Source organism: Theropithecus gelada, chromosome 14 (assembly GCF_003255815.1).
Source record: "Theropithecus gelada isolate Dixy chromosome 14, Tgel_1.0, whole genome shotgun sequence".
In the NCBI taxonomy this organism is placed as follows: Eukaryota; Metazoa; Chordata; class Mammalia; order Primates; family Cercopithecidae; genus Theropithecus; species Theropithecus gelada.
Genome location: NC_037682.1, coordinates 118,774,592 through 118,790,993, shown reverse-complemented (window position 1 = coordinate 118,790,993; position 16,402 = coordinate 118,774,592).

Below are 16,402 nucleotides of genomic sequence, written 5' to 3'. Positions count from 1 at the left end.
GACATGCCTGAAAGAGATAGAAGCTTGACTGCTGGTTTCATGGAGGAGTTTGCTGCAGGGTAGCCCCTTATTTATTTTATTATTATTATTTTTTTACAGCCAAGTATCAAAAGTTTGGGAGACTTTTTGGGTTTTGTCCAAAATCACACACAAGTTTGGAAAAGAGAGGGAACTAGAACTTGAATGTCTCCAGTCTCTGTCTTGCTCTCTTCCCACGACGACACAGTACCTTTCCCACACAGGACCCTTGGATGCAAGTACACATGCACATACACACGCTTTCTGGAGTCAGCATTTTGCCTTCACAGACCTGGAAAGATTGCCCTTTGATTTGTCACAGCAGAGCCTGTTGGCAGATGGTGAATCAGCCTCAGGCTCGACGTCAGCCTTTACTTAAAAAGAGCTCCCCTGGTATCCCTCCGTCTTGCTCTCTGGAGGATGCCTGTCAGGCTGGTCCCATCTGCTCCCACTGTTTTCCAGGAACTGTGTATCTGGGTTTCACATAGGACTGCGATGTGCCTGGGAGCATTTTTCCTGACTACATTGCATATGCTCATTTCCTTCCTTGGCTCTCTCTAGAGCAAATGTTTCAGTATATCCTTCAATTAAACATCGAATAAGACAAGGACTTCGTTTTCCCACCACCCAGTCCACCAACCTCCCTTCCATTGGGACCATACTCCACTTTCCTTCCTGTTGCAGTGACTGCACCATCTCTGCTCCCACAAAAAGCCAAACCCACCACTTGAGCATTGTACCTTTATCTCCTTGAGACTCTTCAAGTCCTTTGCTCTTGCAGTCATATCCTCTCTCTCATGCATCATCAAGTTGGCACTCCCTAGCGTGCTTGTGGTCATTCCCAGCAGCACACTGTCTTATGCAGTGATATAGTCCAACTGGGAGAACACACCCACCCCTCCACTTACCACCTGGAAACTTTATTCCCCTAATAGCAAAGCTCTTAGAAGAGTGGTTTATACTCACTATTTGCACTTCCTCACCCTAAATGTCTCTTTTTGAGCCTACTCCACTTTATTCCCTGCCATTCTGTCAATGTCACTCCATCTTTTGTCAAGGTCACCAACTACGTCTAGATTATAACACCAAATGGTCAATTTTCAATTCTCATCTTCCTTGGCCTCTCAGCAACATTGATCACAGCAGATGTTCTTTCTTATAACACTTTCTTTACCTGTCTTCTAGGCTTCTCCACGTAGAGAAGGTGCTATCTTATCACATTGCTCTTTTTCCTCTGTCTTCTTTTCTGCCTCCTCCCTCTCCTACCGACCTCAAAGACGTTGGTATTTCTCAAGTTTGTTCCTTGCTCTCCTTTTCTCCACTAAATGCTCTTCCCGAGTAATCTCATCCTGACCCATGGCTTTAAGTTACTCTCAGATATGTCTCTATCTCCAACTTCTCCCTAAAGCTCCAGGTATATATCCACTTCTTACCAGAAACTTAATTTATCAAAAACAGTTCTCACAACCACACCCTGCCCTTTGGTTGATTTCGCTTCTAGCTTCCTCTGTTTCAGTAAACGCTTTCTACATTCACCTAGTTGCTTAGGCCAAAAAAAAAGTACAATTTCTCTTTCCCTCCTGGCCCATATTCCAACCCATGAACAAGTCTTGTTAGTTGAAGCTTCAGAACATTTCCTGAACACAAGAAGAATACTTTTCATATCCTTTACAATTGTGTCGTATTGAGAGCCAGCATTAAGGGTTTTCCAAAGTACTTCTACTTTTGTCCTGCTACAGTTTATTCTTCACACAGCAACTGGAATATTCCTTTGATGGTCAAAACAGCAAAGAATCCTCCAATAGCTTTCCTTCATACATATACTATAATCCTAAAATCATGATCTCCCCGGCCCTATATTATCTCCTTTATATTTGCTAGCTCCTCTGCAGAAAATATCCACTCCCGCCTTCAAATCTTTATATGACTTGATTCCTCACTTCATTCAGAGACTTCCTCAAACTATATTCACTCAGAGAGTACTTCTGTAGCCCCCCATTCAAAACAGCCCTCATAAATGCTTTTATCCTGTCATTTAAAAAAATAATACTCACTGTCTGAAGTTATATTGTAATGTGTTTATCAATTAGTGTATCAATTAGATTAATCAATTAGATGTTTATTTGCAAATTGAAAATATTCCTTCAGGAAAGAGACTCTTCTGTCTCTTTTTTACACCTAAATCCCGGAGCTCAGAATGGTATTTAGCACACCGGAAGTGTATTAAGTTAGAACTTGTTTAGGGAAAAATAAATAAACACATTTAAGCATAGGTACCATGAGACACATGATAGATGATTCAATATGAGGTGCCTGGGTTAAGAATGAGCCTGCCGATCAGGCTGATGTTAAAGATAAAGGAATGATTATTGTGAGATGTCAGAGATTATGTTCACCCAATGTTCTCCTCCTAAATCATCCAGAAAAGTAGGATGATTTTTCAAACAAATGTACATTTAAAAAACATATTCTTTGTGTATTGATCTGTGTTACTTTTCCCAAAATGCAATATAATTGATACCTCTTTTAATTTATTTCTTAGTGTTCAGTTCACATTTTTCGGCCTGCCAGAAAGCGAGACCATTGTCAAGCGACTATAACATTCTTGTCTTTGGCTACGTCTCTTCTATCATCATTCCCCTTGTAAGTGACTCAGATTTTATATGGATGTGTATATGCTTGAACTATGCCCTAAGTACCATACGTCATCCTACTTCTTAAAAACCTGACAACATATCTCCTTCCTATTCTTTGTTCTAATAGCATACAGCATAAAGACCTTCCCTCTTTCTCATTCTCAGAGCTTTCATAGCAACTTCTCTGTACTTCTTGTAAGTCACTTGGTATTTTCTGCTTAATAACATAGACTAGTATTATATTTTCTATTCAAGATTATATCTTCTTGAAAGCAGAATAATTGTACGCCCATCAACTAGGAGGCTGTCTGGCAAATACTAGATGCTCAATGAATCACTATTGAATGAACAAATGAATCATTAAATACATAAATAACTATTAAATAAAACAAGATTATTGTCTGTAAGTAAAAGCAGAGGCCAAGGAACAAAAAACTTGGCTATCATTTGGCCATCTGGGTTGCCTCTGCAGAAGCTCATGAATATGGAGCTAACTACCAAGCAGCTCGGCAACCACACACTCTTCAACTGTGAAATGTAGTCCATTCTCAGAAGTGTTAGTGTGCATGTATGTGTGTGTGTGTGTGTATGGGTAGTGGCAACAAAAACAGAGCGATCCTTGGTTTAATATTTTTTCCTTCTCATTTTTGGTCCAAGAAATGAATTCTATATCTGATTTCCTGATGAGCCCCTCTGCTTCCTCACACATTGATGAGGAATTGTGGAGGGTTTTTTTTTTTTTTTTTCAATTATTGTTTTACTTTTAAGTTCTGGGATGCATGTGCAGAATGTGCAGGTTTGTTACGTAAGTATCCACGTGCCATGGTGGTTTGCTGCACCTATCCACCATCATCTAAGTTTTAAGCCCTGCATGACATTAGGTATTTGTCCTAATGCTCTCCCTCTCCTTCCCCTCACGCCCCTACAGGCCCCGGTGTGCGATGTTCCCCTCCCTGTGTCCATGTGATCTCATTGTTCAACTCCCAGTGAACTCATTCCTTTTTATGGCTGAAGAGTTTTTACAAAGAAAATCATCCCTTCTATGCATGGCTCCTGCCCAATAAGCTCCTTCATCAATTAGGAGAGGGCTCGCCAGCCTCTGCCATGATAAGGGTCTGCATCTGATTTTTTTTTTTTTTTTTGAGACAGAGTCTCGCTCTGTTGCCCAGACTGGAGTGCAGTGGCGCGATCTCAGCTCACTACAAGCTCCGCCTCCCGGGTTCACGCCATTCTCCTGCCTCAGTCTCCCGATTAGCTGGGACTACAGGCNGATTTTTTTTTTTTTTTTTGAGACAGAGTCTCGCTCTGTTGCCCAGACTGGAGTGCAGTGGCGCGATCTCAGCTCACTACAAGCTCCGCCTCCCGGGTTCACGCCATTCTCCTGCCTCAGTCTCCCGATTAGCTGGGACTACAGGCGCCTGCCACCACGCCTGGCTAATTTTTTGTATTTTTTAGTAGAGACGGGGTTTCACCATGTTAGCCAGGATGGTCTCGATCTCCCGCCCTTGTGATCTGCCCGCCTCGGCCTCCCAAAGTGCTGGGATTACAGGCGTGCATCTGATTTTAATGTTGCTCCAGGTTAAAGTATCCTCTGCCCTGCACATCATGGAGAAGAGAGGAGATATGAATTCTCTGGATTGATTTCTGTCCCAGTCCACCGATTTCCACTATTTGTTACTATTGTAAAGGCTGTGTTACTTTTTGGGGCTTTTCCAGGTGTCTGAAATCCTAGCAAGGGTCACAGAGTAATGCATCTTAAAGGAACAAACACAAGTGTTGCAAATTTACTTCTTAAAGCATCTTATAATCTTACTTTACTCTATAAACTGGTAATATTTTTCAGTATAGGAGCCATTTGTAATGATGCTAACCATTACAGATGAATTTGATATTTAATTTAAAATTTATACACTCAATAGTGAAATGTATGAAGTCAAAAAAGTAGATGGAACATTCTTCCAGCTACTTTGTGTGGTTTGCAATGTTTCTGTCCCTACTACCACTGCCATGCATGATTTTTGGAAACACATACTAAAGGGAAGCCAGTGAGCTATAACCTTTACTCAGAATTGAAGGGGAAAATCCTGAACTAAAATAGAGGCACCACCTCACAAAATGGAAAGACCCGTAACGGAAGCCAACTAACTAGTCCCTCTGGAAATTCCTGTCCTTGAAATGGGAAGCTCAGGGCTGGTCTGAGCTCCCCAACAGTAGATGGAGGGAGGCAACTTGCCCCATTCCGAAGGAACTTCGCCATTTCAATCATCACAGCACTTAGAATCGAGGGAGAAAAAAAAGCACCGTGGTCTTACTACAGGCAGCAAAATCCCTACATTTCTTAAGGATTAATAGTAAATCTTTAACAGAGTGTTTCAGATTCCCAGTTAATCTTAGAACACAGGTACGCTTCCCCAAATGGCAAACCCGGACACTGTCTGGCTGAGCTATATTTCATCTGTACGTGGGCAAATATTTTTGTGTTGACAGATGCAGGCAGGCCTTGCAAGCAACCCCTTTTTGCCTTGGACAAGTCAACTATATATTGTTCTTTCAGAGTTTCTAGTGAGGGCTGTGAATGAAGAAGGAACATAGTTCCTAAATAGCTTGTTTTGAAAGGCCTCTATTTTTTCAGTTTAGAACCTGAAGATATATTCCTCCTCTGTATGGGATTTTCATAATGGCGTACACTCAGGCAGCACTGAAGGCTGCCCTTGTTTAATAGGTTTGGAAATGGGAAGCTGACACAAAAGTGTCTTCTGAATATCTCCTATCCTATTTGCCTGCCATTCTGGCAGGTGCCATCCCATCATCGTGTGACCTCTGGGGCTTTGTGTAACTGTACAGCTGAACGCAGAAGACAGAGAGAGGGAAGCTGGCACGATCGGAATGATACGGAGAAATACAATAACTTCTCTTAAATGCACTTTGTGTTTTTCACACATGCATACATCTATATGTACATTTCATGTGGTAGGTTCTTTTTGCTCTACATCCCCTAAAAGCTGTTATGAAATTGATGATTCATTTGAAAATCAATTATGTTTTGAAATCCGGGAAATATGGCATTATTCTACATTTAACAATCAAATTTATAGTAACAGATATGACAAAACAAATGTAATGTAAATAAGGCTATTAAAAAAACAACTCGGTGCAAACTGGCTTACTAAACATAACCATCAAAATGGATCTTAATAGAAATTTTGGAGTTATCCTCAAATATCTTGCGAGTTCACCTTCCCCTGTTTTTCTGCTCCATGGTTGGCAGAGCTTCTAAGAGGTTCACTTGTTTGGGTGCCACTATAATTTGCAGAAAACCTATTGCTTGGGAAAACTTTTCTGGCTTGTTCCTATGTTTCAGGCTTGGAATCTTTCTATCAGCTTGTTTATTTGGCCTTAACTAGGATCAGAATTGCTCTAATACCTTGGGCATTTGTGATCACAGATCCAGCTGAAGCGTCCCTTCACGCTCTAATGAGAACAAAAACAACTATGTGTCCTACTTCATTCCAAATGCAACTCCTCCTACTTCTTCAGTGTAGTAGCATCTGCCTTGTGTTGCTTTAAGAAAAAATTATGGGCTTGGCACGGTGGCTCACACCTGTAATCTCAGCACTTTGGGAGGCCAAGGTGGGAGGATCACGAGGTCAAGAGATCACGGTCATCCTGACCAATATGATGAAACCCCGTCTCTACTAAAAATACAAAAATTAGCTGGGCGTGGTGGCGGGTGCCTGTAGTCTCAGCTACTCGGGAGCCTGAGGCAGGAGAATCGCTTGAACCTGGGAAGCAGAGGTTACGGTGAGCCGAGATCTCACTGCTGCACTCCAGCCTGGTGACAGAGCGAGACTCCATGTCAGAAAAAAAGAAAAGAAAGAAAAAAAATAGAAAAAATTGTGAAGTATTTTTTGTCTTCAGTGTGACCAGTCTCTGACTCTCTTTTCTTCCTGAGACTGACCCCACCCCTTCCCTTATATTAGTTGCTATGAACAGGAAAGACTCTAATATGAATCACATTTATATTAAATAACTTTTGAGTATAAATCCCTTCAATAGGTAGTTGCATTTGAAGCTTTTTAACCTTAATTATAGAAATGGAAAATAGAATTAAAAACTATTTCCTTCTTAATGGAACTCCATGCATCAGCAGACCATGGAGAATTGGAAGAAATTGATTTTAACCTTAAAATCATAAATCAATATTTTGCATATGTAAATCCCATCTAGGCATAAATTTCTAAAAGCCTTTTTGTGCAGTGGGTAAGAGTGAGTAGAGAAGAAATAAAAAATATGGTCCATGCTCACTCCTCTCTACATGTCCCAGTGTCTTCTTGCAGAAGACTAATGAAGTCAAACTGGCTGTGGCCACTTAAAGATTACATGTTCTTGGGAACTATTAAAGGAAAGGTAACACAAGTTGAATTAGGAGCTGCTTTCTCTTGCAGGCTTGGGAGCTGAGCCTACCCACCACCACCCAAACTCAATGACAGCTGAGAGATGAGCCTGCCATTATCTGCCTCTCAACCAGTACTCCCCAAAGACATTGGAGCTTGCATTGGAATGACCAGGCCCCTTGAATGGGGCATATTTCCTGGGGAGGAGGTCAGGAATCAGAATTTTCATAAGATTATTAGGTGATTATTAAGTATACTATTTTTATTTTTTTTTTTTGAGACAGAGTCTCACTCTGTTGCCCAGGCTGGAGTGGAGTGGTGCGATCTCAGCTCACTGCAACCTTCACCTCCCAGGTTCAAGCGATTCTCCTGCCTCAGCCTCCTGAGTAGCTGGGATTACAGGCTCCCACCACCATGCCCGGCTAATTTGTGTATTTTTACTAGAGATGGGGTTTCACAGCCAGGCTGGTCTTGAACCCCTGACCTCAGGTCATCTGCCCACCTTGGCCTCTCAAAGTGCTAGGATTACAGGTGTGAGCCACTGCACCCGGCCAAGTACACTAAATTTTGCAAACCTCTACTTTGTGCCAGTTCCTAAATTTCCTAAGTTTCTCTCATAGATTTCTTTCTTATCAGTCTCTTAACCACTCTTGAGTTGACCATAACATTCTTAGGCTTACTCTATCACAAAATTTGGAGACATCAATTATGCAAAGCCCTTTTCTAATTTTTGCCTCCTGCTTGTCTCTTCTTCTGACCCATCTGTGGAGCTAGATCACACCATCACTTCCAGCATAACTATAGACAGCTTTGTAATCTCAGTGCCGCAGAATCTAAGAAACTGTAAGCATGATAAACAGAGGATCCCGAATGTGTTCCCCAAGATCACCTCTTAAACAGCAGTACACCAACAAAATCCAAAATTCTTTGCTATAGCTGGTGGTTGCAAGAGAGATAAAATAAGGACTTGTGGCTGTTGAGGTCTTAGATCCAGGGCCTCTGTCCATATAGATGAGGAGTCAGAATGACAATGCACATAAGAATGATGAGAGAATTACTCCACATGTAGATAGCAACTGAAAAAAAAAAGTGGTGAATACTGATGCTGATTTATATTAGGAAAGATTTGTTTTTTAAGCTGTAATTGTATGTTTGTTTATGTAAGAGCAATGTTAATTACTGTCATTGATATCTACTGTTTACAATTTTTGCCTAATTACTATGTAGAATGATACGCATGTAACAATTATATATATTTTTTTCATTTTAATTATTATATTCATTTCTTAAGGGCAAGGACAACAGTTTTTTTGTTTGTTTTTTTGTTTGTTTGTTTGCGTGTTTCGTTTTTTGTTTTTTTGTGTTTGTATTTCTGCACCCTCCAGGCCACTAGAGCAGTAGGTTATATATTGTACCTTTTCATTAAGCCATTTAATGAATTAATTAACGTTTAAGTCTTACTCTTGTTCCACTTGTGTCTACGCATGTTTACCTAAGTGGCCCCAGGAAAGTATTTAGTCTCCAAATCACCACCACAGATGCATAAATACCTTTTCTAGCATTCCTGGTTATGTCAGAAATAGAGGATAGAGTCCTTTACCTTAGATATAGCTATAAGAAGGAGACAGGGGAGGAGGAATACAGAGAGGAAGAGGCTGGAAGGACATGGGGCCAAAGGGATGGATGAAGAGAATTACATTTGAAATTGTAACTGACAGAAAATGCTATACAGTGCATACAGCAGTTAATAAGCATATAGTTGCCCAAGTCAACACAAAAAGTCTTGGACAACCACAGCTGTGTATGTCCCTTCAAGCACGTCAACACTCTGCTCATCTCTCAAATTAGAATGTGAGACAGAATTGTGTTGCCTTCTCTATTCAGGACACATTGTTTAACAGTCTCTCTCTAAGGACAAACAAATGCTAATTTTGGTCTCCTTCAAGACCCATACGGGATATACCTTTCTAGTCTGTAGTCCCAGCTACTCGGGAGACTGAAGCAGGAGGATCATTTGGGCCCAGGAGTTGTAGGCTGCAGTGAGCAATGTTCAGGCTGTGAATAGCCACTGCACTCCAACCTTGGCAACACTAGCCCTGTTAAGTGACATATGTATGATATGTTTTTTTCTTTCTTCCTTACCACATGCTTTCACAAGCTTTAAATAGCAAATCTCAGAAGAAAAACAATGGAAGGGAGGGGGGGAGGAAAAAGAGGAAGAGGAGGAGGAGAAAGGGAAGGAGAAGAGGAAGAAGAGAACAAGAGGGCAAGGGGGAGAGAAGGAAGAGAAAAGGAACACATACCATGTACACAACCACACACACATACACAAAATCAAAAACAAACAACAAAAAAACTTCAACAAATTCTGATCCATCCCAGCAAATAAAACCTAGTCATCAGGTGTCCTAACTATGAACTGCTCCTTATATACATTTCAGAAATTCAAATAATATACTTGCTGTTTTTCCAGGGTCTCCAATTCATGTGGAAATTGAACGAGGGATTTTTGTTTCTGTTGAAAATTGTCATTGTCAATTTTTCCTTTATCCCTCACCACTAGCCACCCCTAAAATGCTTTACGACCAAGAGGCATTACTTCCATCCCTTTCAAATTCATTCATTTCCCAACAAATCCCAATTTCTTTGTCTCTGTATCTCCCACGGTGCAAGACCCTGAGTTTTATGTTTACATGATTAGAGGACTAACTCCATTATGGATGTTCAGAATTCAGAGATGATGCCCATTTCTGTCCATAACTTGGATGAATGAATGAATGAATGAATGAATGAATGAATGGAATAGGGTTTACGAATTTCTCTTTCCCAATCAGAGAAAATTTATTTTAGCTTCCTTAGCTACCAAAGTGTCAATCATTCTCTGTCCATGACAAATCCCTTTAGATTTCACATAGAGCAACATTTTAAAAATAGAATTATTTCACACTCTATTTAACTTCTAGAGTTTATTAACAACAAACTTTCTACCAAGTTGAATAGTTTCTTAAAGAAACGTTTCTCTTCATGAACATTTTAAAGTTATTTGAATTGTACAAAACAATTGTGAAGTCCAATTTTAACCTAACGGACATCTGAAAGTTCTCAGTTCCTCCAAAAAGGAGGATATAGCTTTCTTTCTATAAACAACAAATTAAAAATTAAAATGTTAAAAACAAACACAAGTTTTTTGTAAATATATTTTGTAAATTTACGTTATATTTACTGATAGATATAAATATATATATATATAGATGAAGATAATAGAAGTATAGAGTGTTGATATCAGGATTAGTCGATAATTTAATGACAGGATTAAAATGTAAATTGCTTGAATACAAACAAGTTGTTGTTGTTTTAAATTATAGGTGTAATAACCCATGCATAATGGGAAGATTGAAAGATTAGGAGCATATACAAAATGACAAAGAAAACTCACAAGTGCACTATAAGAAATAAACAGTTGTTTGTAAGTTTTTAATATTTTTCCTCACATATATATAACCACACTATAACACAGTTTTGCATCCTAATTTTGGATTGATGTTACACTGAACATTTTGATACCTAATATTAGTTCATTGTGCAGATTTAAAAAAATTTTTTTTCTCCATTTATTGCAGGTTTTTATTTATTTTTGTCATTGTTACAAGGTTGTTGGAGACATTTTGTCTTGACAGATTATTTATTTATTTATTTATTTATTTATTTGGGATAGAGAAGTGGAAATATATTTCCTAGGCTCATAGATATGAAATTTGAAATATTAGTACATTCTTGGCTATATATTTTCCCAAAATATTTTTACTATTGATGCATTTTTGAGAGGCATGTGAGTGTCTGAATAACTTCAACCTCACCAACAGTGGATATACTTCAATTTTCTCCAAATTTGATAGGGAAAAGAATATCAGATTGTGGATTTTCTTTTTTCATTTATTCAACTGATACCAACCCATTTTATGTGATTTATAGCCATTACTATTTCTAATTCTGTGAATCAGAGGTTAAATGTTTGTACTTTATTAAGAACTGCTTATTTATAATAATGAACAATTAAGTTTATTTCTAAATAGTTGATATTTTTAATTTCTCTTGTGAAGGAATTTTTTTTTCATAATTTTAAGCTAGTTTTCCACATTTTTATTGGCCTTTTGAGACTCTTCTGCTTTGCTCATACACATGTTTTGATCTCTTTTATTTTGGCCTTTTATTTGTGATTTGTGTATTACATATTCATATTCTTTCTATGAATTTTTTATTGGCTATATACATTTCAAATGTGTTCTAGATAGTGACTTGGCTTTTTTGTTTGTTTGTTTTGCTTGCTTAGTGTATCTTTTCTGTACAGAAGTTTTAAAGTTTCATATACACAAAATATTCCATTTCGTTTAGTAAGATGTATTCTTTTTGCAATTTGTTTAAGAAATTAAATTAATTTGTTCTTCTTCAAAGGCTATAAGTTTTTATAGTAAACCGATTTTTTAAAAATGTTTTAAGTTTTCCTTCTAACATATCTCTTTAATTCACCTGAAATTTATTTTGGTGTAGATATGAAGTAGGGGGCTACTTAATATTTTTTTTTACAAATAGATAATCAATTGGCCCAGCATTACTTACACTCTAGCCCCTCATTGATCAACAATTTATGTCTTTGGGGAGGCTGGGGTGGAAGGATCGCTCTACACCAGGAGTTCAAGACCAGCCTGGGCAAAATAGTGAGACCCCTATCTCAAAATAATAATAATATGTATTTGTTTATCAAGTTTTTGCATATATACGTGATTTTCTACATGACATAGTTTCTATTTATTGATCCCCGCATCAATGAGACACTGTTTCAATTAATAAAAATACTAAAATATTAATTTATAATATAACAAGTCTGATTTTTTCCCTCAAAAGTGCCTTGACTATGTTTAGCCCTTACTCTTCTATGTAAATTTTAGAATTAACTTTTCAAAGTCCACAACAGTAAACCACACACTGAACTGTACTATAAATTAACTAAATTTACAGATTATTTTGAAAAAAATTGGTGTCTTCATGACATTGAATTATCTATGACTCTCTAGACATAGTATATCTCTCAAGTCTCTTTTATTATCTTCAATAATATTTTCTAATTTTCATCTTAAACATCATATACATTATTTTAGCTTTTTCTAATTTTCATCTTAAACATCATATACATTATTTTAGCTTTACATCATGCTCCCTTATAGTTTTTCTTGCTATGATTATTAGAATTTTTTCTCAATATTCTGCAATTGTATATTACAGGTATATAGAAAAATTATTGATTTATGTTGATATTATATCTAGCAATCTATTAATGTTTCTAAGAGTTTTCTTGTAGAGTCTTTTCAATTTTTCTACTTAAGGAAGCACATTATTTGTCAATGAGATAGCTTGCTCTCTTTTTCTTTTTTCTAATATCATGTTTTGTGCATGTTTGTCTTTTTGTTTGGGCTCAGTCTCCCAGATAGTGTTCAGTGGAATCCTTGAAACCACATGTTTTTCTCTTATTAGTAACTTTTTAACAAAAACATTATATTTACATTTTGATAGATGAGAACAAAATAAGAGTGAAATAGCACACTGAATAACAGGCTTGAGCAGAATCACCCCAGTATTCAGTATGGCCTTGAATAGTGAAACATTAACCAATTAGCAGACCTTTAGCTGGTTTGAAATGTTAAACATTCCTCTTTAAGTTATGTGAGAAGAATAAAAATCCCAGGAATAAATTAAAACTGAGAAATAGAATTAGAAACATAATGAGAATCAGATTGGAGATAAGACAGTACAAATTGTAATCTTTGTGTTTTGATAAACAATTCATTGTATGAGCAGTACTGAATTTTGTAACTGTATCATGTTTCTGCTCTTTAAGATATGCTTTTGATAAAATATATAAGATAATCTGGTATGTCAGTCATCTAAAAATTTTAGTGCCTTAATTTATAAACATATTAAACATTTGAGAAAACATAAATTCATACGTTTTGATTTGAAGTTAGTGTTTGATTAGAATGATGTTAAAGATAATAGAATATCAATCAGACAAAAATCAAACAAAATAATCTTTATTTAGTAAATAATATTTTCCTTACAAAGTTGCCTAACAGTGTAGATTCTATCCATGATTTTCTTTCTTATGAACTCTCTGACTATGTGCTTTGCACATTTGGCTATCCTGTCGTTACTATTTTTCTTCTTAAAAATATGAGCTTTCACAAATTTAAAAAATTAGCATTGTCCTTCATACATTGTTCAAAGATTTTTCCTCATAGATGCTTGCTGCTATACTCAGTTTTTAGCACTTTGGATAAACAGAAGATTTTGGGGTTTCATTTGTTTTAAATGTTACAAAATCAAAATTTTTCTCCATTTTCTTTATGACTTTAATGCATTAAAGTTTATCAAATAACAATTACTGGCATTTCTCAATGATCAACCGCAAAACCAAAATAATAGATTTTTCTTTATGTATGACAAATAAATAACTTCAGATCCTTGTGAAGTTTCCTCATTCAAATTTATGTTATTTATACATAAAATTTGATACTAAATTGATAGTAGTTTATATTTAACATTGATATCAAATGAATCTTGTTCATTCAGAGAAGGTAATTATTTAAGAAACTTTCTTAGAAAATATGCACATTTGAATATTACCATTGCACACCAAGGAGACTTTGGCTGGATATACAATTTTCAGATTATTAACCGCTTTATCTAAGTATTTAGGGCTTGACATAGGTCTTGCAGAAACTTGGTATTATGAGAAGTCTGAAGTTAGTGTGTTTTGTTTAGTTTTTAAAAATTATTTTATGCAATTCCATACAGGATTCTAAACTTCTATCATTAAAATTATAAAGGAAAAGCTAAGAAATATCTAGATGAGACTTCTTTGATTAACCTTGCACAAGCAGCGTTTCTCTTCTAATTGTAGCTTGTTTTTTTTTTGTTTGTTTTTTTTGTTGTTGTTGTTGTTGTTTTGGTTTTGGAATTCTTTCTATGTCCTCCTTGATAATTGCCTCTCTTTCTATTTCTTTGTGGATTATTTTTTTCACAAATACTTCTAATCATTAAATTGCATCTCCTCTCTCTTGCCACTGTATTTATAATATTCTACTTTTTGTTCATATCTTTACCCTGCATTTTATGGAGGAACCACTGGTGTGTCCTGTGCATAGCTGATTTGCTCAAAATAAGTATATTTCTACTATCATTTAACAATTTCCCTTATAGTCTTTTGTTTCATCACTTTCCTTGAGCCAACATTTTCATCTGAGTGAATTCTCTTACTATATTTCCCTTTCACACTCTACAGAGGTCAAAATCTGTTTTACTACACACTTGAAGTAAGAGTTTTATTTTCTTTTCATTGATATTGCATCTTTTAGATCCGTTTTCCTGAAATATGTTCTTTTGGGTTTTCTGGGCTATGCACTGTCTGCCCTTACACTGTAATGTGTTTTCCTAAATCCTAGACTATTTTTACTTTTCTCTGCTTAGTTATTATAGAAAAGTGAAATATCTATTCAAGCTTGGCATTTTCCAAAACATTGTAAATGGGGATAGAGGATTAGTTAGCGTCTTTAGCTTCTTCCAATAGCCTCTTAGATGCTAGCACCAAATGGCTATCAGATCTAGATACAAAAGACACTTTAAAATATATTTAAAGACACAATCCCTTGATAAATTACAGTTAGCATAATTCACTTGGAGTGAATCTACCACTACTTCTCTTACTACTACTATGTCTTCTAAGTGAGAGAATCAAAAGCCTATTGTGACATTGGTATCATGTGAAATATAAAAACCACTGTTCCCAGTAGGCATGCCCTTAGAGCTATTTTTCTCTTGCTGTCCTTGCCTTTAACGCTTTACCTCAAATCATAAAAGATCCCACCATGGGAATAGCACTGCCTCCCTTTCCTCCCACCCCCATTTTTTTGGTATGCTGTGTATCAACACATGCAGAAAGAGATCCATTGATGAGAACACAGAGGTTGAGTTTCTGCCCATCTTGCCCACAGCATGTGTTCTATGGATGGAATTTGGTGGCTTGTTTGCCTCCCTGTGAGATCCCTGCATTCTGGATTTAGGGGTATAAAGATGGGAAAGTGGTATGGTTTCTCCAACTTCTTGGGTACTCTCTGGGCTATATTTGGTGAAAATGAGTTTCAATTGGCTAGTGGTACAAGGGCATATGCCTGGGCAACCCCCATCAATATGGCAGCTAATGAAAAATTACCTAAGCATTGATATATGATTTGTTCTTAATTTTAGCTTACAATTCTTTCATTAAAAATAATTTTGCATTAGAAGGAGCAAGATTACAAAAGCTTCGTAAAAATAATTTATTTCTATGAAATATTTTCATTAAAAAATTTCAAAGAGATATATTAAGCATGACCAATGTTAACCTAGAAACTAAGCATAGACCATTCATATAAATGGCAAAAATAATAATTGCAATTTTATACTGTATATTGACTTTGCAAAATCTGAAACTTCCAACAAAAGGAAATTACCAAATTTCCTATTGATAACATGTCAGTTTACGAAAACCATTTCAATGTGTGAGCCTTCTGCGAGGGACCACACTGAATTTTGAGTCCATTGAATGTAATGTTTTCCAAAGTAGGACCTTGGCATCCATGGCAGGTTTAGTATATTATCTAGGAGGTGTTTTCATCTGTGTTTGTACCGACTGTGTGCATTAATGTGTGTGTTATTGAAATCAGTGCTATAATCCCCATTAATTCCAGTGGGATTTTTTTTTTCTTTTTGAAGTAACAAGGGAGAGCAGGTGGGGTAAGCATTCCATGGACTACAAATAGGAAATCACTTATTCAAAGGGTATAATGGAATATGTGAGGTGTGTATCAATGTTAAAGAGACATTTTTAGATGCATAAAGTTAGGCAGTGTGGTGGAAAGAACATAGAGTCAGAAATATTGAATATTCAGCTCTTTCTTGTTGCCTTGGTTCTAGTAATACAAAGATAAAATATGTAGTTTTTCTTTTCAAGAAGCTTATCTTCTGTGTAGTGGCCATTACTTACAGTATGATAAGAATTTTAATGGAACTCACTTCAGGATCCAAAGGGAGTTTAAGGTGGTCAAATTCAATAACCTAAATTGAAGAGACTGGAGTTCACAAGGAAGATTGGGTAGAAAAGGGCCTTTTAAGTCTAAGAGAGTAGCATGTTCAGAAACAAGGAGATAAAACAACAGTTTGGGAAGTGGGAGTGGTTGGTGAGCCTAAAGAAATAAGGTTGGAGGAAGGGACAAGGGGTAGCTGGGAAAAGCTTTATACACAGGCAAAGGAGATATCAGTAAT